Raw genomic sequence first — 22001 nt, forward strand, 5'->3', positions numbered from 1 at the left:
CCCGTCTTTTTGTATATTGCCTTCCATGATGTTCTCCCTTTTTTATATCTATGTTCGCCTTCTTCTCTCCTTTGCTGTTTTTAAATGTCTTCTCTTGTTTTGTTCTATGTCTTTCGGCTGAAGAGCAGCGCATGTGCTGCTGCCAGCCCGCCCCGATGGGGAATTGAAATACAATAAAGAAAAAAAAAAAAAAAAAAAATCTTGACTCATGTTTCATACCTTAATATATATTACGATGTTCATTGTCCCCAGGCATCTTCTGAAGAAGATAGATTTATATCTATTGAAACCTAGGTAAAGATTGCTTTATCCTTTGCAACTGGTCGGCTGTTCTTAGTCTGATTTACGTGGAACCATTGCTGTAGCGCAGCTATGTTTAAAGTACATTTACACTCAAATTAAGGCACAAGTTAGTAGCCTTGACAGTCATCTCAAAACACAAGTTAGTAACCTTAATAACCAGCTGAAAGCACAAAATAATAACCTTGAGAATCAACACATGGCATAAAGATAAAAAAACAGATCAAAAAAGTAGACCAGAAAGTAGGTGTTTTGAGTACTGCAATCAAAGACATGAAACTTGAAATAAATGCCATAAATGCCAATGTGACCACTATGGAGGGCAGATCACTGATATAAACGAAAGGTTCGGTTTAGAAATCGTAAAGTTGCAAGAAACGTTAGGGCCTTTAGTAGTAACGAAAGTCGACGAAAAAGTTTTCGGTCTGAAAATCGAAATTGGTGACGAATGTAGAAATGAAATCTCACATTCGAGACACAGTGGTTTATGCTGAGAAATAAGCAAACAGGTAAATATTTACAAACAGCAGTGTAACCAAAACACTTCAAAAATTCATGACAATATCTGTGACCTTGAAAAGAAAATAAGAGACAAGTACAGTTGTGTCAATGATTGGATACCTCATAACAACTGTTAGGGGGCGAAGAACGCTTTTATCCTGTCAAAATACATGCTGGCTGGCACTCATTGGATTTTCCGAAAAATTGCAAAAGGTTTTTTCCTGAATATTTGATGGAGCAGGATACTATTAATGTAGTTATCAGTGCATTAGCAGGTGATGCTAAACGATGGGGAGTAAATTTGAACACAGATTCCATGACGTTTAACGAATTCAAACAAAAGTTTACCAATGAATGGTGGTCAGGACGAAAACAAGACTGTTTATGCGATAATTCATAATGGCTAGATTATATGACAATAGGGGCAGAAACTCTAGGAAGATTTCTGTGAATCCTGGTACCGAAAATTGACACACTCGAAGAAGTAGACGATCCGAGTCCGAGATTATTTGGTAGCTGTGGAAAAAGCTGCCAGTGGATTCGAAGACATACGTAGGAAGCAATCATAAAGGCTTTACTGCGTTTTTGGAAATAGTAGAGTCGAAGATCATTGTCAAGGTAATCGTGATTATCGCCATAATAATAAAAGTAGGGTTAATCACAGTGACCGTGAACAAAATGACGGCGATAGATGTCGTGTTAATGTTGTTCAATGAGATAGGGGCAGAGGTCAAAGTACTTCAGCCGTTCGCGGAAGGGGATTTACACCTTGAAATTACCACGATAGCAATAACGCGTATAAATGAAGACCTCGTATGTTATGGCCCAAACTAACACGGATAGGTTTTCACGACCCAAACGTAAGAAACAATACCGGCGTAGAAGTAATGAATCTTAACTCGAGAGAGATCGCTGGTCGCTGCAAGCAAAGTGACAGGTGTGCTCATGAATAAGTCAGGGAAGGCAGGCGATGAAACTTACACCAACGTGCAGACAGAGAGACGGCTAGCGAAGAATACATCAAATGTATCAGCTGTTCGTATGGAAGCTGTAGTTACGGTAGTAGAACAGAATGAGAACAGCACAGTAGATTGCATTGAACCTGCTTCGGGAGATAACGGCACCGGAGCAAGAAAAAACGTGAACAATTTGAATACGGACAAAATTTGCGAAAATGAGTCGTCAGGGATTACTAGTTGGTGTAAACAGATCGATTATCTGTACCAGGGGCTAAAGCAGTGCGAGTGGGAGTATTTCAAAAGGAATTATGTGGCCAAAAGCTTAGGGAGTAGTAAGGGAGAAAAAGGGAAGTCCAGTATAGGATGTGGTTCGATAGCAAGGAGGAAATGGAAATACTTAGCACCGCTCAAAGTTCGCGAGCAGCAATTAGTAAAGACCGTGAAAATAGTGAGGACAATAGCGCCGCACAAAGTATGCGAGCTGCCTGTAATACTGAGATCAAAAGCAAGAATAGAAATACGGTCGCGATGAGGAGAACGGAAGTAGATGAAATCCTCAGCGATAAGGAATCCCCAGCAGAGGCTTGTTGTGGCACAATTAGGAAAATGAAATCATACTGTGTACAGTAGCACACGCTGCCACCATAATTAGAGGATGTGGAGCAGATATACTTCCAAAATTATTTCCAACGACCCATTTGAAGTGCAAGGAACTCCTCATACTGACGCATACTACTTGGTATATCCAAAATCAAAGAAGCCCACATGTTCGTAACACAGCGAACTTGAAACCATATGTTCACAGAACAGAATAAAAAGGAGCACTGTTTAAAAACATGTAATGAATAACATGTAGGCCTATTATATTATAATATGTTTATTTTGTTTACAAAATATGTTTTGCAAACGTTGTGAAGATTTACTGTTATTGTTTTTCTAATATATGTCTATAAGTTGCAGATTCTTAACACTGACTGTGTATAGATTGAAATGGACATTCCAAAACAGTGTAACCACATGCTAAAAGGTTGTATTGCATAATGAGTTGTAGCTCAATAAAATGGACTGCCAATCTGTGAAATATGCAGCATAATTTCTTGCTAAGTAAACAGAGCAGGAAAGGGTGTCTCTAAAGGATTGCCAAAAAATCTCAGTGGGCAGTCAAATGGTAAACAAGGTTTGTAAATAATAAAGGGACAGTGAGAAAATCTATGCTTATTGTAAAAAGTGTTGTGTTGTTTTGTTAAACTGCATGAGGATTAACGCAGCCAGAAACTCTTATCTAGTGCAAGTGATAGCTTTTTTCTAGTAGTTTTTCATGCACACGAAGTAAAAGTAAAATCGTTAGTAGTAGCTTGAAAATAATAAAAGTTTAAAAGCAAATATTTCTTTTAAAGGAAAACAAACGAACCGCCAGGTGGCTTAGATGGCAGAGCACTTTCCCGCGAAAGGCAAAGGTCCCGAGTTCGAGTCTCGGCCCGTCACACAGTTTCAATCTGCCAAGAGGTTTCAGAACCGCTTAAAGTTTGTAGTTAAAAAAACTGTAAATACAGAACAATATTTAAATAATGCTTGTATAAAGGTTTTGTCATAATTTCTCCCCTGTTTTTATGTATTAAGCGTTCTCTTATATATGTGTCATTCTCATGTTGGTTTACCCATCGTTATTCACTGCTCTTTGTAATACAGAACTTATTTTCTACGGTGAAATGTTGTGTGTAATGCAACTAATGTTGTCCTTATGTGAATGAGGTCAAATGGTATTCTTTGTCTTTGTATCGCTGTTTATGTAGAGCGAATACTGTTGTGATGTGTTTTCAATTTTTCTACATCTAACACTATTGAAAGTGTTATGGATGTTTCACTGATGTATCCCTAAAAGGAAACATCACTGAAACGTGGGGCATATGTAACACTATCATCAGTATTACCTATACTGGTCTTATCTAACTTCTTTGTCTGTTTTTACTTAATGTGACTTCTGTATAGTTATGTTCTGTGATGTAACATCGATGTAAATGTTTTATTCATTATTTATGATAAATTATGTAATTCTAATAAATGTAATTTCAAAAGTAATGTGCTGTAAAAGAATGTAAAAGTTAAAACTTTAATTGTAATACTGGTTCATGCATAGGGAAAGTAGGTTTGTAATCATTTAAATCTTAGTCTCTCTGCAACGGAACCAGCTAGGCGGTAATAGGAAAGTTGGATCTGGTGACCGAACTGCAAGTAGTAGCTAGCAGGCGATGGGTACGCATCTTGTGGACTGAAGGAGGCGAGAAGAATTGCAAGATTATGTAATATAGCCTCGGAAGCGGAAGTAATTCGGCTTATTAATCATAGTATGCTTTGGCTACCTCTGTACTATGAAAATCCGACGCTAAGATTAGAATTTTCAGAGCTTGTTACACAGGGAGACCGATGGATACTTTTGCCGCCTTTTTTGAACAGCACGGGAGATCGACGCTGCCACCAACTTCATTCCCGATTAATAGCTGAGTACTGGATAATTGCCTGGACCAGTTATATGGTATCGCTTTCAACAATAATTTTGTGTTTAAACTTTGTGTCGAGCCACATTATTTTATCCTTAGTCGTTTACCTGGACAGGATCCTATCCCAAGTGCCACGATAAATCCGACTATCATAGTTTACTCAGCTGAAAAGCAATTATCTTCCTTAACAAGAGCCAATAACCTTTGTGCAGTTGTAAAGTACATAATTGTTTAGTTAGTGTCAGTTTTGAAATACTTCACGTAGGTTTCATAAATGAGCAGTTAAAGTTTCATCAAAGTGCAAGTACTAAGAGAAAATTTAATGTATTCAATCAAAGAATTTTCTTATTGAAATAATAGTGTTTACAATTTCATGTGTTACGTAATTAACAATGTTTCCTATAGTGCGTTGTGACTGAAGTGTTCAGCCTCGATGTGAGTCTACCCATAGATTAGTTTCTGGGATTCCACACTGATAGTTGAGCCACATTTAATTGTCATATTACAATAACAGCAATCAGTAATGAGCAACTGACTACAAACATTCAAACTATACTAGATCCAGATTTCACACTTCCCACTTGACATAAATAATATTAGAAAATGAATGGCCTTTGAGAATGCAAATAATAATCAGTACAAAAATATGATTACTAAATAACTATTTCAAAGTAGTAACGTCCTATAATTGAAAAGACAAAAGAATCTCCTGTGCATGTCAGTAGTTCTCCACCATTAGTAATAATTTACCCATAATTATCATTACCTTTCTACTGTAATTTACAGATAATGAGTGTTATTGAGATCCATTTGTTGGCTAAACGCATTAAAACTCCTGAGTAGTTCAAGTCAAATCACTGGTACATTAGTTGCAAAACTGTGCTACTGTCTTGGATCTTATCTACAAAAGAGATGTTCAGTATCAACTAAATTCAACCCCAGTAGTTAACATTCTTTATTAACCATGTCAATACGTGTACAATTTTGCCTAATTAGGCTGGCGACGGTTTACTTGATTATTCCTAACACATTCTCAGTTTTCTTGCCTCGTCAATTCGGGATAAAATCTCAAGCTTTCGACAAAAGCCTCCATCGTCATCGTCAGGAGTAACTGACTGTCTTCACTGCTGCTGTGGTGGCCTTTTATAACCAATGGACGGTTTCTGATTGGTCAGCTTGTGATTGGTCGGCGATTACGTACTGATGTCGCAGACGGTGTCAGTGTGTGCGCTGGTGAGGCCACCGCTTCCGTTGGAACGTAAACCTTGGAAGGTTCGTCAGCTAGAGAAGCTGTGCGTCAAATATGCACAGCTGCGGAGTAGTTTGGCATTTCTACAACTCTGTCGCGATAAGGAGATTGTACCTAAGTTGCTGTGGTTGAACACCATATCAAGTACGCTGGAATGAAGAATATATTACAGAAGACAAGTCGGGCGATCGTCGAAGAAGGGTTACGACACACAAGGTACGAACTGGATTTTAATGCACGAAGTTTATATAGTTGCCATCTTTTGTTATCTACACGTGCTACAGGCTGGATCGGTGGAAGTGTTTCCTTGTACGAGTGCGTTTCCGTGTCGTATCGTTCTAGTTCTCACAATATATCAGCGTTGTTTACCTGCGTTTTCGGCGTTGGTATTTCGTAGTTTTTGCCCCAGAATAGCTGGGAAGTTTTTGGTGTTCGTAGCCCTCTCGCGCTGGGCCCCTGGCTACGTCAGGTGGATCCATGTCTACCATGGAGGAGTCTGTGGAGCGATCTTCTCGTTTCTCCGACTCCTCCACTGCCGCCCCTCAGGGAGAATCGCGTCGGAAACGCCGCTCACCCCGGTTTCCAGTCGCGCCTGATGTTCCGCCCACCTCGTAGCGGGCGAAGGGTTGCTTGAATCGCGCCAATCGCCACAAATCGCCGGCGGTTACCACCGGCACCGAAACCGATCACCATGATCACCGTGGCGACTGTCCACTGTCCCGTGTCAGGAACCGTTCTTCCGTGCCATCGTCGTCCGACGACTCACCTGACCGCTTAGCAACTGATCTTTCTCGTAGTGAGGCGGCGAACCCCTCGGCTGTGTCTGACCACCACCCCCGGCTGTACCTATGGGTGCACCTCTCCCTACGTTGTCCCGCCACCGCGGCGAGTCTTCTGGGCACCCTGACCCAGCCGGAAAGTCCTCTGGACGTCGCTCCAGGCGCTCCCTCACCCTCGCGACCCATGGCGACGGCGTATTGTGCTCCGATACCCCCTGCCCTGGGGTCGCCGCACCGGATGGTCATGTGGATGAGAAAATAGTTCCTGCTCCCGACCCTCCTTCTCAAGAGCGATCTGAAGAAAGAGAAGATACCCCATATTGTGGCAAATACTGTCACTAATTATACAAAACTGGACACTGAGCAGTCATTTTTGGCCAATTACGAGGTGTTTACCAAAAAGATCACGTGAAATACCTACTCGACAGTAGGGATGACTCTCTTACCATTAGCAACTTTGACAAATCGTAGGCGATGCCTTACTTTACTCACCATACGTTGGGTAATTGCCGAACCAAAATCGTCGTAAAGGACTTGCCACCAGACGTTAAAGCAGAGCTGGTCAAGGAGGCACTGCTTTGGCTCCGTTTCGAAGACCATTTTGTCCACTAGTACAGCAAGAGGGATCCTGAGACCCAGACGTTGATCACCTGCCCTATCTACGTCGTCTCCCTTTCCCAACGGGAGGACATAGAGCGGATTTACCGAAGCCAATACCTTCTGTACACAAAGGTCCGGATTGAATAGTACGAGGGCTGCAACAGGCCAGTCATCTATAGCAAATGCCAACGTTTACGACATACTGGGAATTACTGCTCTCTGTCATTGCGGTGTGTAAAGTGTGCTGGCCCACATTTAGTGAAGAACTGCACGTTCCCTGCCTTGGAGAAAACTACCTGCGCCAGGTGTTTGGGGTCGGCCCATGATCTCCACCACATGTCATCCTAGAGGGGTGCCCTGTTTACCAGAAGGCACTGAAGTCTTCACGTCCTCCCAAAAGGAAAACAAGAGCAAATCGACCTCCCCACTGCAATGGGACACCACCAACTTACCTGTTTTGTGGGGCCACCCTGGTGTGCTGCCCTCAGCAGCTGCTCTGGTACCAGCCACTGCGGCACCAGATGGTTCTGTGGCATCTGTGCCCCCTTCTGCCCTGACTCCCTTGACATCCTTTGCTGCTGCAGCCTGGTCTCCTCCTCATTGTCCGTCTTCCATGATGGCTTCCACTGCTCACCGGCTACAGGAGCCAGATGCAGCCCCCTCCAGTCTACTTGTGACCACATCCTGGCCCTCTGCCCCTACCCTCACTCTGCCCATCATTCCACCCGCCCCCGCCCGATGCAGGGGCAGGCAGTCCACCTGGGACCCTTCCCCAGTGGTGGACAGTTATGTGTCCTTTCGGGAGGACATATGGGAAATCCTCCAGGTCACCTCCTTCATGAAACCCCACATCTGGGCTGTTATTCGTGACACTGCACACTAAATCCGTCGGTAGGAGGACGGTCATCACCCTAGTGAAAGGGCTTAGTCAAATATTGTTGTAATGGCGAATCAACCACCACGCCACCACCAGCCCCCTTGGGATCTTGTTACCTGCATTTTAATGCCAATGGCACAAAAGGGATGAAGACGGAGTTGAACGCCTTCCTCCATGACCATCGTGTGGATGTTTTACTGGTCACAGAAACACCTCAAACCAACGGATGATTTCCGCCTTCGCAACATGGTGTGTTACAGCTATGACTGCCTCAACCACTGTGGTGGCGGCACGGCAGTGTTCCTCAACAAAGCTCTTGTCCATGCCCAAGAGACCTCTCGAGCCAATGGAACACACAGAGGCCACACGGTTATCGTCTCCAGCAGCGTATTTGAGCCCAAACAAGCCACTGCTGGAAGTGGACCTGTGCACACTGACGTCCTTTGACAGGCTCATCGTTGGGGTGGATCTCATTGCCAAGCACCTGGCTTGGCATTCTTGGGTCTCCAACCCCAATGGCCGGCTCTTCCTTTACCTGGAAGATACTTTAGCACTATCAGTCTAGGGCCCCCCACGAACCTGCCCATATCCCAGTCCGTTCTAACTGACAACCAGACGTTCTGGGTGTGGCCATCTTCAAAAACATCGCCACTCAGTTTTCACTGGAAGTTCTCCATGAACTGGCCTCTGACCGTGACCCAGTCCTCCTGTGCCTCACTGATGCTGCCCTTTCATTTGATGTTCATTCCACTGTGGCCCTCACCAATTGGGACAAGTTTGCCAGGGTGCTTAATAACACCACTCGACATGACTTGGACTTGACAACTCTGGCCAATATAGTCCATGCCATGAATTACCTTACCCACCAAAATACAGAAAGCAGTGAAACTCTCCAGCTCCTCTGTACCTCGGGCCTTAACCCCCCTGGACGATTTACCTCTCCTGTTACGGGAGCTGAAGGTGCAAAAGAGCCACTAGCGCTAGCAGTGTAAGCAATTTCGTGATCCTTGGGACAAACGCCAAATGAGACGCCTCCAGTGCGAATTCTGCCAGTGGGTGGAGGTCCGAACAATGGGAGGACAGGATGTCTACTTTCCTCCTCCACCATAAGTCTGACTGGGCTGTCCTTCGCGCCCTGCGGCGTTCTATGCTGGTGACTGCCCGTCCTATTCGCACAGCAGCAGGCTTGTCGTATGATACCCTCCAAATTGAGGAAATTCTGGCGGATGCGTTCGTGGCCCAAAATCACCCCTTCTCCAGGACCTTTCTCTGGACAAATTACAGGACGAACATGATGTCCTGACAGCTGTTGCCACTTTCTGAAACCACCTACCCCAGTCTACCCCCTCCTTACGTTCATGGCAGAAATTCAGCGTATCCTACGACGAAAACATGGGTGGTCGGCCCCTGGATTGGACGGAATTTTAAATGAACATCTTTGCCACCTTCCCTGCACGCCTTTCATCTTGTTCACCAAGATTTTAAACTGTTGTCTCATGTCTGACCTTTTCCCCCATCAGTGGAAACAAACCAAGCTGATTGCGATCCCCAAACGGTACGAGAACGCTACAGTCCCCACCAACAACAGGCTCATCAGTCTCCTAAACACTGTGGCAAAGGTCCTTGAATCTGTGATCCTCCACCGACTTTCCAATCATCTGGCGGCGGCTGCGACGATCCGATCTCAACAGTTCGAATTTACTTCGCACCTCTCTGTCGAACTTCAGGCCTACGAATCACTGAACACGTCGACAAAGGCTTCAACACAACCAAGTCGGCAGCTGCCGTTTTCCTGGACTTGCAGAACGCCTACAACAAGATCTGGCAAGACAACCTAGTACACAAGATGCTGGTGCAGACCCCTATCCCAGATGTATACGTCAAGATCATGGATGACTTCCTCTGTGGTAGCACTTTCCTAGTGGCTCAATGGGGTATGCGTTCCAGCATTCGCCAATTGTCGGTGGGCACTCCACAAGGATAGGTATTGTCTCCCATTCTTTTTAATATCTATGTGAATGATATGCCGGTCCTCCTCAAGTGCCACCTGGCACAATATGCTGACGACACAGCACTATATACCACTGTCATATTACTGATGCCGTCATGGTCTGCCTCCAACAACAGGTGGGGCCACCATCACCTGGTGCTGGACAAACAAAATAGCCCTCAATGTCACCAAAACTATGGCCGTCTATTTCTCCAAACAGCGCCCAGTCCTCCGCTGCAATATTTCAATTGCAGGTGTGCAGATGCCCTGGTCCCCGACAACAACCTATCTCGGGGTCCGGATGGGCCACAAGTTGCTCTCCCACTGTCATGCGGAGTATGTCACCAACAAGGGGCAAAAGCTGACCAGGGCTTTGTACCCAATCTTCCGCAGCAGGGAACTTACCCTGCATACAAAACTCCGCATCTACCGAGCAGTTATCTTGCTAGCCCTCGCGTAGAGCTCCGCTGTATAGGCCACAATTAGTGTCACCAGGATGCGGACGTTGCAGCACCTGCAGAAGAAGGTTCTCAAGTGGATCCTGCACACCCCGCCACTCACGAGAATTGCGATATCGTCCCCCTGAAGACGACTATACGCAACAACGTGTGGCGGCTCTATGAGAAAGTGGATGCCCTGCGGGACACTGCCCATGGGTTACGCCACATTGGGACCACACTTCCAGGCCGCTGGCATCGACATCCGGTTCCACTAACCATCCTAGAGAAATCGGATTCCGACCACGGCTAATGATTGACCTGGCAGGCCCACCACAGATGCATCCTTTGGCAGGACTAGTCCCCCATTCTATGTCCACTACTTTGATACCCTGCCTGACTGGTGTAGTACTGTCACCGTTCGAGGGTGGTACGGGACTCCAAGCCTCCCATGGAGACGATCGTAGAGATGCTGGATGTAGTCCTGTGGAACGGCTTGCCATGCCATTTCCACCTGGCGCCTCTGTTGGACCAGCGTTCGTGCTGGACGTGCAGACCGCGTGAGACGACGCTTCATCCAGTCCCAAACATGCTCAATGGGGGACAGATCCGGAGATCTTGCTGGCCAGGGTAGTTGACTTACACCTTCTAGAGCACGTTGGGTGGCACGGGATACATCGGACGTGCATTGTCCTGTTGGAACAGCACGTTCCCTTGCCGGTCTAGGAATGGTAGAACGATGGGTTCGATGACGGTTTGGATGTACCGTGCACTATTCAGTGTCCCCTCGACGATCACCAGTGGTGTACGGCCAGTGTAGGAGATCGCTCCCCACACCATGATGCCGGGTGTTGGCTCTGTGTGCCTCGGTCGTATGCAGTCCTGATTGTGGCGCTCACCTGCACGGCGCCAAACACGCATACGACCATCATTGGCACCAAGGCAGAAGCGACTCTCATCGCTGAAGACGACACGTCTCCATTCGTCCCTCCATTCACGCCTGTCGCGACACCACTGGAGGCGGGCTGCACGATGTTGGGGCGTGAGCGGAAGACGGCCTAACGGTGTGCGGGACCGTAGCCCAGCTTCATGGAGACGGTTGCGAATGGTCCTCGCCGATACCCCAGGAGCAACAGTGTCCCTAATTTGCTGGGAAGTGGCGGTGCGGTCCCCTACGGCACTGCGTAGGATCCTACGGTCTTGGCGTGCATCCGTGCGTCGCTGCGGTCCGGTCCCAGGTCGACGGGCACGTGCACCTTCCGCCGACCACTGGCGACAACATCGATGTACTGTGGAGACCTCACGCCCCACGTGTTGAGCAATTCGGCGGTACGTCCACCCGGCCTCCCGCATGCCCACTATACGCCCTCGCTCAAAGTCCGTCAACTGCACATACAGTTCACGTCCACGTTGTCGCGGCATGCTACCAGTGTTAAAGACTGCGATGGAGCTCCGTATGCCACGGCAAACTGGCTGACACTGACGGCGGCGGTGCACAAATGCTGCGCAGCTAGCGCCATTCGACGGCCAACACCGCGGTTCCTGGTGTGTCCGCTGTGCCGTGCGTGTGATCATTGCTTGTACAGCCCTCTCGCAGTGTCCGGAGCAAGTATGGTGGGTCTGACACACCGGTGTCAATGTGTTCTTTTTTCCATTTCCAGGAGTGTATATTTAAGTGACTAACATTGCAAGTTCAAAAGTTAATGAAAGCGGGAGATAAACCATTGCAAATGAGAAATGCTGGTCCATTAATAACAGGTGTAACCGCCAGAATGTTGAATCCAAGCATGCTAACGTGCATGAACTGTGTTGTGCAGCTGCGGTATGTCACTTCGTAGGACAGAGTTTCACGCCTGTTGCACCTGGTCGGTCAATACAGGGACGATTAATGTTGTTCGTGGATGACGCTGGAGTTGTCGTCCAATGATACCTCATATATGCTCCATTGAGGACAGGTCTTCACCAGATCAGACCAAGACTACATGTCTACACTATGTAGAGCCTGTTGGTTTACAAAAGCAGTATGTCGGCGAGCGCTATCCTCTTTGAAAACACACCCTGGAATGGCATTCATGAATGGCAGCACAACAGGTGGAATCATCAGATTGAAGTACGAATTTCCAGTCAGTGCGCGTGGGGTGAACACTAGAGCGCTTCTGCTGTCGTACGAAATCGTACCCCAGACCATAACTCAAGGTGTAGGTGCAGTGTGTCTACCTCACTGACAGGTTGGTTCCCTCAACTGGCCTCCTTCTGACCGACACCTGGCCATCACTGGCACCGAGGCAGAACCAGCTTGCACCAAAAAACGCAACAGACCTCCTGCCTGCTCTTCAATGAGTTCTGGCTTGAGACCAATGAAGTCGCAAATGGCGGTGGTTTGGGGTCAGCGGAATGCACGCTACAGGGCGATGGCTCGGAGCTGTCCTTGAAATAATCGATCTATATCAGTTCGTTGTGTCACTGTGGTGCCAACTGCTGCTCAAATTGCTGCAGCAGATGCATTGTGATGTACCAGAGCCATATGCCAAACACGATGATTTTCTCTCTCGGTAGTGTGAAGTGGCCGTCCGGAGCCCGGTCTTCTTGCGGCCATACTTCCCCGTGACCACCGCTGCCAGCAGTCATGTACAGTGGCTATATTTCTGTCAAGTCTTTCTGTAATATCGCAGAAGGAACATATAGATTTTTGTAACCCTATTACGTGACCTCGTTCAAACTCAGTGAGGTGTTGGTGACAGCATCTTTATCGTTTTAAAGGCGATCTTGACTAACATTAATTCACCACATCTAATCTTAAAGCTAACTAACGATCACGACCATTGCAAAGTATATTTAAAACAAACCTGATTTGCTTCCTTTTAGTGGCGCTAATAGCGCCACTCTTAAGTGACTGGTGCGAAATTTTAATAGATACCATCTTCCAAATTTAGAAACACGCCTAACGACTTTTGTTTGTCACACAATTCCTTTTTGGTGTTGTAATTTTTTCCCGTCCGTGTACAAGTACAAGACATTCCAACTCATCATTTAGCTTGCAGTTAGAATGACCAATAGTATCTCCTTGCCATGTTTGTCGCAACAAATGCTATATAAATGTAAATGTCGTGCGACTAGGGCCTCCCGTTGGGTAGACCTTTCGCCGGGCGCAAGTCTTTCGATTTGACGGCACTTCGGCGACTTGCACGTCGATGGGGATGAAATGATGATGATTAGGACAACACAACAACCAGTCCTTGAACGGGGAAAATCTCCGACCCAGCCGGGAATCGAACCCGGGCCCTTAGGATTGACATTCTGTCACGCTGACCACTTTTTTAAAATTTTTGTTGATCTCATTTTGTTCTTATTGTTCGTTGAATTCGTCCGTGGCGGACGTCTGATGACACCCGTACAGGCTCTTCGTTGATCCGTTCACTCAGTTTTTTTTTATTGCAATGGGCAGCTAACCATCTGACCGAACACGCTGAGCTACCATGCTGGCAATGATTAACTTCGGTGATCTGACGGGAACCGGTGTATCCACTCCGGCAAGACCGTTGCCTGTGCTATACATTCCAGTAATGAATGTGGCTCACCTTCAGGCCTGCTCTTGTAGCGATCAAAACATACATCAGCCACCCCCTGTTCCTGTCTCTCAATCAGTATGGCAACTGAAGTTATATGAGTGCCGTGACGTAGGTACTAATTACGACGCCTCTTCTCATTCTGGATCACTATGTTGGCTTCGCGCGCTTGTATAGGTCGCCGCTCAGTACCGCCGTGTTTGCTGTGTCGCGGACGCAGCAAGGGGGCGTGCCGCTGTGGAGCGCTCCCTTGTTGTGACGCCTGAGCGCTGGCGTGGAAAGGGGCGTGCCGCCATTGACTAGGCGTGCCCGCTCTGATGTCACTGCCGCAGCTCGGGCTTTGCGCCCCTCGGCTAAGCCGCAGTCCTGTTGTCGGAAGGGGGAAGCGGGTGGCCACTGCAGGATGCCCTGGCTGCTCATCTTGAGATGTAATGCAGACACCGAGAATGGTATGGCTGCGGCGTTGCCGTCTGTTACCGCCACGCGTCGCTCAAGTCTGACCGTCCTGTCTTTCTCCTCTCCAACGCTTGGTTATCAAATGCAGACAACTACACATTATTAAAAGTACTCGTGAAGCCTCTCATATATCTCCGTGCGCAAAATAATTTCTTTATTAAATCTATTTTTTATACAAATAAAATAATTACTCGTTTGATTATACTCTCACAGAGTGCTCCTCCTGATTCACTTTACACAGGTTGACGGAGGATCTGTCTAATTCTAATAAATCTTAATTCTGATATGATCGTACGTAAATTATCAATCAGAATTACTCATGTAGCCATTCAGAATGTAAAATTTCAGCCTCATAAAATTGATTCATTCCTCACTTACGAATATGTGAGGTGTTCCTTGTTACTTTAGAAGAACGTAACGACTGGGTAGCTGCTGGAATAGGGACGTGATGAGGTCTGATTTTATTTGTTACCCCGTCACCACTACATTATCACTCTAACATATCCTTAATTTTTATCCTAAAAAAAGGAGAAGCCAACATCATTAATCGTTAACGTGCTGTAGTCCAGCCATCAACATATATTATGGACGCCTCAACTGTCCCTTCAAACCTTATCACATCGAAAAATTTATAGCAAACTGTTACTTAGCAAGTGTAGGATCTTAATAAGGATTTATCATAAAATGTCACGATAGATATCTGTACTACCAGCAGCATAAAGTAAATGCAAGGGAAACATCAGATCAGCCTTACCTATCCTCAATTTTATGCACGTCATTCTCATACGAATACCTGTATTTGGTAACAAATGATATAAAGTGGAATATAAGTAAGACGATGAGCAGAAATTGTGCATCTCCTATAAATCTCGTCGAAACTGAACGTTCTCTCATCCTAAAATGAGAGCTCTTACTTATGCACATCCCCCACATCTCAGTTCACAATTTTCAGCCAAAAAAATTTTTGCAGAGATTAGTTTTAAACCAAAGCACACTACAAAATTTAAATCCTTCCTTAGGGCATAGTTATCACAAACATGTAAAGTAAAGCTCATTATCTCAGTATAATCATGATAACACAAGTACTAAATACTTCCTGTTTGGTCTTACTCTCAGTCTCCTGTAACATATTTACATACCGCAACATCATAAAGAAAAAACTTTCGACGCCATCGGCCACCGACTAAAACACACACACACACACATACACACACACACACACACACACCACTCTCTCAGCGTAACTTCAGTAGTGGTGTCTCCAATGCCTAACCTACAAATCTCCTCTAACACCACTGAGTTCCTCTTCTCAGACTAACTACTTATGCGGTACCTATCCAGCGAATTTTACTCTCTTGCAGTGTACAACTCCCACAGAGCAACAAAATCTAATAGATACAATACAGATCCACTTATACTCCTGCAGTCATCGACCAACATTACTAAACACCATCTATTCAGTATGAGGAACGGCAAGTTTTACCTTACTTATAGTTGTCATTTTACCTTTTACTCCTTCCATAGCTTAATGTTCGATACATTGTGAACTCCCTTGGATTTGTCCATTCAGATTGTTTCAACATTGACTCCACTGAGGTGTGCTACATGTTTAACTCTATAGGGTTTTAATACATGTTAAAGAATTTTCTGCATATGAAACGGCTCTCATTCGACAATTTATGCATCTTAATTAAGTTCTTATCACCAATTTGGAGATATAATTTCCTGATTTCTCCATTATGGTCGCATTTTCTCCATCATGCTTCCTTCTTTGTGTTTTCGATAGATAGTCTGAAGACCTCCTTGTGCCTAGCTCTTGTTTTGTGTGGGAAATCTGCTAATTCCTAATCCTATCAGCTGATGGCATATTTTTTAGTGCCACTGTAGGACAGAGGCCTGTGGCACCGTACAGCCTCTCATTTAACATATTTTCAAAGTCACTTAGATGTATGTAGCGTTTGCGACGTTGACTGTGGCAATATATTCTACAAAACTTGACTAGCTCCTCGATTACATGCTGCGCCAGACTTGAGACTCGGTGCCAGTGTGGAAAAAAATTGAATTTATTTTTCTTCTTCTAAGGATTGTCAACCACTCTTGATCTGTACTGCGAGCCGTTATCAGAAATAATTTTCTCATTCTTGCCGACGTCTCTCAAAAAATATATCTGAATTGCACTGGCAACCGCCTTCGCTGTCGCGCTTCGCAATGGCGTAAACATTGCGTATTTTTACACGAGTTCAGTGAGAAGTAGTACATATCGGTACCCATTACTCGACTCGAGGAAAGGGCCTAGAAGATTCGTGACACCTGGTTTCTTTAGCTTTGTTGGAATAATGGGGCACATGGGTGCTCGACTAAACATGCGGAGTGTTTAGCCCTCTGATATGTTTTACTACTTCTGAGCACTTTTTGTACCCTGCCGTCCATACTGTATTGGCTTCACGTAGCTTCATACAGCATTTTCGCACCACAAGGTTACCGTAACACAAGTGAGTGTACCATGTGAGTTTATTAACCATTTCGTCCGGGGTACACATTAACCATTGGGCACTATCTACGTGACGTCGAAAAAATAGCACCTCGTTCCTTAGCATATCGTATATGCTCAACTGTTTCTCACTGATATCCTCCATTCTTGCCCATGTAATTTTCAGGTTTTCGTCAATTTCTTGCTATCTGCCTATATTGTTTAAAGCTGCACCAACATAGTTTTCAAAGTTTACATTCTTCATATACATTATATCGCACGGATTCTCTTCAATTTCTCCGTCGTTCCTCGTAAGAGCCTCACGAGATTAGGCGGTAAAACATTGGGAGCGATATACGCAGGGATACACACAGCTCGAAATCTGAGTGACTGCATATAAGACACCCATCTCAAAAGCCATTGGTGCGTAAGTTTTGCTGACAGTAAAAATTGTTACGCTCTATGTTATTCCGAAAAGATAACCAAATTTGGCAAGGCCCCACACTATGGTGAGCGCTTTGATCTCTGTTGATCTTTTGCCTTGTTCAACACTCTGCTTGAAAACGCCACTGGTTGTGGGATAATTCTGCCATTTTTCTCAGTCTCTTGAAATGTGGTCACAGCAATTCTATTCCGAGAACTGTCGAAAGACATGCAGAAATCTGTATTCAGGTCCAGCTGAATGAGCAAAGGAGCGTCTGACGGTGCTCTTTTGAGCTCGTCAAACTCGTGCTGTGCTCTTTCATGCCATCTCCAAGATGTTCACTTTCCTATTAATCGGCATAAATGTGGGACGGTTAGCTTGTCCATTCGTATGAACCAACTGAAGAAATTTATAATTCCCAGAAGGGATCGGAGGACTACGCAAACATGTCATGCAGACAGCAGAATATCACAAAAACAGTGAAAATAACGCATCACTTACATTTTGTTTCAGTACATGTCAGACTAAAATCCTCCGACACACATACTTGCCATCGTCAAAAACAAACTTTTTTACTGTAGAAATAAAGTAACGTTAGATGAGTGTGAAGCTCTGTGCATAGTGAAATGATGTAAATTATGTGAAATATTAGTAATGTTTAAATGTTCTAACGGACTGCTTACGTGTTTAGTAAGGCCGTTGGTGCGAAAATACATTCACAAGTCAGAGTGTCGGTGCACTAATTATAGATGGTACATTTCAGCGATAACAGCTATAAGGTTCATATCGTTACATATTTTTACATCTGTTGACAACATACAGCTTTCTAGGTGATGATATAGTGTTAGGGTGCAAGGGGACAGGATAAGAAAATTTATTTGTTACAGAGTAGCGTAAACCTACATTGTTATCCGTTCATATGTCCCACACTGACTTGGGTACTCACACAGAATATGGAAATAGAACTCTGACATATTACCTCGTTTTGCGTATGCATTGCAACTGATGATAAAACATAGAAGACGCAGAATTCTCGCCATTGATGCAGCCAACAGCACAGCACAACACAACAAATGTGGACAATACGTCACAAGACTCTACCTCGGAAATACAGCATACGTATGTTTACAAAACAAGAATGTTGGAAATTTAGACATGTAAAACCATATGTACTTGTGACAATAAATTCCAGAATGCTTAAAATCCTTTCGATAAAAATGTAAAAAGTAATTAGTAATTATATAATTTACTGCTCAAATAGATTAGGCACGACGATCGACACTCTAAGGATAAAATGAAAGGTAGAGGATAAAATTAATTTACAAAAGTAAAATGTATGTGAGGGTACTTGATCCTCCCTCGTTATCATGTATTAAACTTGCAGTACAATAGGAAACTTCGGGAGCACGGATAAAACTTGTTACATAACATTTATGAAGAGCTGGAAAAATACATCACTTAAGATAAGAGATTCTAAAAATAAGTAAAATAAAAAGTGGTAACGCATATGATTCTTCCATGTTACCAAACAAAAGCGTCGTAAGCATCATACATGTTATGAAATCAGGGTACACACATATCTGCTAAAAATGTTAAGACAGTAAACTCACATCAGATGGGAAAAGCTATGTGTCCTTACTCTATGTTACTTTCCGTCATTTGCTCGTGAGATAGATTGGCAATTGTCTAAAAATCTTCTGTTTTTTAAGTCAGTTTGATCATTAAGTTAGTCGTCAGGATGATTTTTAACGTAGTTGTAAATTTCTATTACTTCGAGAATGTTCTGATTTTCTTACCTAATGTGTTGTTTGTGTGAAAATTTATTCGTACGTTGTTTTTCTTGGATAATTGTCTGATTTTATCCGAGACTGTACCTAAGTGTGGTAATGTGGTAAATTTGGTCTGTTTGTACTTAACACTTCGTCGTTATAGTATAATTTCGTCATGTGGGCGGAAAGCTAAAAAAGACAGTGCAGATATAACTGATGATATTACGCTAGAAAAGAAAGTGCTAAATATAAAAATACTAAGTTTACCAAATTACCATACTTAGTTGCAATCTCGAAGAAAATCGGACAGCTATTCAAGAAAACTAACGTAGCGATCAGTTTTCACACAAACAATACGTTAGGTAAGATAATCAGACACAGCACTGGTAGAACCAACCACTTTGCAAGATCGGGTGTATACAGAATAGAATGTGGCACATGCATAAATTGTTATGTTGGAAGAAATGGGCGGGCTTTCAGTGACAGACTGAAAGAACGTATCAAACAGACAGAGAGCAGTACCTCTACCTTCAGCAAATATTCAAGTGAGGACAAACATATGATCAACATAGATTAAGCCCTTACAATACTGCATACAGCGCCTGAACGTGGAATTATGAACATTCTCGAAGAAAACTACATTTCACGTTAAGTACAATCCTAAGTCAGCATGCAGCATCCAGGATAGACAACATAGTCTGCATACGGAGAGAAGATAACCGAGATCAGAGGTCATCGAATGAAATATTGCCCAAGAATGTACATTGCATTGGTGGAAGTGACCATGGACGTGTGGACTTTAAGATACAACAGTGCTAGGTGGAATTGTTCGCTATAGTGACACGTTGCTGAAGTGCTGCCCGATGCTCAAGGTATCCACCAGACAATGGCTGAAGTATAATATGACACCAGATTCTTATCGTAGGCCCTATCGTAAACGCAAAAGCAGGGAGCTCAAAAAAATGGTTCAAATGGCTCTGAGCACTATGGGACTTAACAGCTGTGGTCATCAGTCCCCTAGAACTTAGAACTACTTAAACTTAACTAACCTAAGGACATCACACACATCCATGCCCGGGGCAGGATTCGAACCTGCGACCGTAGCAGTCACACGGTTCCGGTCTGCGCGCCTAGAACTGCGAGACCACCGCGGCCGGCTAGCAGGGAGCTCTCCAGTCTTTTGTCCAACAGTTTGTTTCCTTTATTGCATTATTACCGCTCACAGATTCTTATTTAAGGATTTGCTGGTATCAAGTTCTTCAGCAGAATGAGCCTTATATTACTGTGCTAATTATGGTATGGAAAAAATGCAACACAGACGAGTTCCCCTGGAGCAGTGAAGATATTTGCACATGTCTGTATTAAGCAATGACTGCCAGCTGCCACAACACTTAACAGAATTCATGCTGCAGGCAACACAACTGTGAGTGCACTTCAGATTTCATTCAGTAAGTCGTAAGGAGACGGACGGAAACGTCAAATTAGCCTCACTTTCCGATCTTATTCAATCCAAAATGAGGTGTTATTAAGGTAGCTCAGCAATTATACTTCAATAATTACGACATGAGTATTCCGATAGACAAAAGAACCCGTTAGTGTGAAACCATCGGGAGCTACATTAATATCAAACTGCAAGAACTCGAGACAATAAGTGAACTATTCCCTTCTCTGGATAGCCTCGTACTCTTATTTAGGATTCTCTCTGTCCTAGGCGTAATGCAAATGGAACTTCACATTCATGAGGCGCTTTCCGCTGTTCTTCACAAATATCAGCAACTTGTAATCACTGTAACAACTGTGTGATGATAATGATACAGGCTGTCAGTGGATGTGGTGGTGTTATGCTGTCAAACTGCTTACAGTAACGTTAATAATGGCACACATAATCTAGCGCTGACTACCTTAGTAAAGACAGTGTGGTGGCGTCGTCGCTTCTCTTTATTTGGCATCGGCTTGAGTAATCTGGTTTAACGGACATAGTACTCCATTCGCGAGCTGCTGATGATACAGGATGACTACAGAGATCATCGTGCGGGTGTTACATTTATTCTGCAGTGAATTGCTTGACAAATATTACCGTCGGCTATGCAGCTGAAATGACTCACTACACAGATTGCACTTGGTTAAGTGACCATCTCGCTGGAATCCTGCTTCTACTGTTCGTAAATGCTTGTACACTGACCATTCGTTATTTGACTAAATATGCGCTCCAATCTGATTTGCATGTATATGACTTGGGTCCGCGCCATCACTAAGCAATGCCTAAGGACTGAATGCCGTTGAAGTCACGTTACATTGGTGACAAGACAAATGTTTGCAAATCACCTGTATTGCCTAAAAAAACAATTGCATTTTAAATATCGAAGGACAGACGTCCACACTGTCACAGGGCGTTGAAATACAGCAACGGCGACGGATGAAAATTTGTATCCGACCGGAGTTCAAAACTGAAACTCCTGCTTATGAGGCAGACGCGCTGCCCATTGCACTATCGGGACACAACGGCTAACTTGGCTGCAGGACCTATCTACACACGCTCAGCGTCAGACGCAAATTGCCATCTTTGCCACATATCACATACGTGGTACCCGGTCAGGCACAAATTTCCATCTGCCGCCGTAGCTGATTTTAACGCCCTGTGACAGCCTGGACACCTGTTCTTCGATATTTAATTGATTAACAAGGCTGTCTGTTTCGGTTCGTAGTGTCTGTTCTTTCAGACATGTCCGAAAGAACAGACACCACACACACACACACACACACACACACACACACACACACACACACACACACACTTATGTCTTAAGTGCTATTCGGAAAATGTTTGGCAACTCAGTGATAGTGACGGACTGGAGCTGCATTAACCTACTTATCTCACTAGATAGAGTTGTTATTTTCTGAACAATTTATGTTTAATATGTGATAGCTATTTGGAAAATTTACGTTTGCGAGATGGTTACTTTATACGTTAATTACAGTGCCTCCCATCGTTTATTTCGTGGGTAACCTGCTTCTTTCTACCCTAGCCTAGACTACAGCAATGAGTGAATGATCACATTCTTGATACCTCACTGGATGTGCTACTGCAACTGTAGCCAAAGATTCAAACCCCACTGGAAAATAATA

This window comes from Schistocerca serialis, chromosome 3 (assembly GCF_023864345.2).
Source record: "Schistocerca serialis cubense isolate TAMUIC-IGC-003099 chromosome 3, iqSchSeri2.2, whole genome shotgun sequence".
Lineage (NCBI taxonomy): Eukaryota > Metazoa > Arthropoda > Insecta > Orthoptera > Acrididae > Schistocerca > Schistocerca serialis.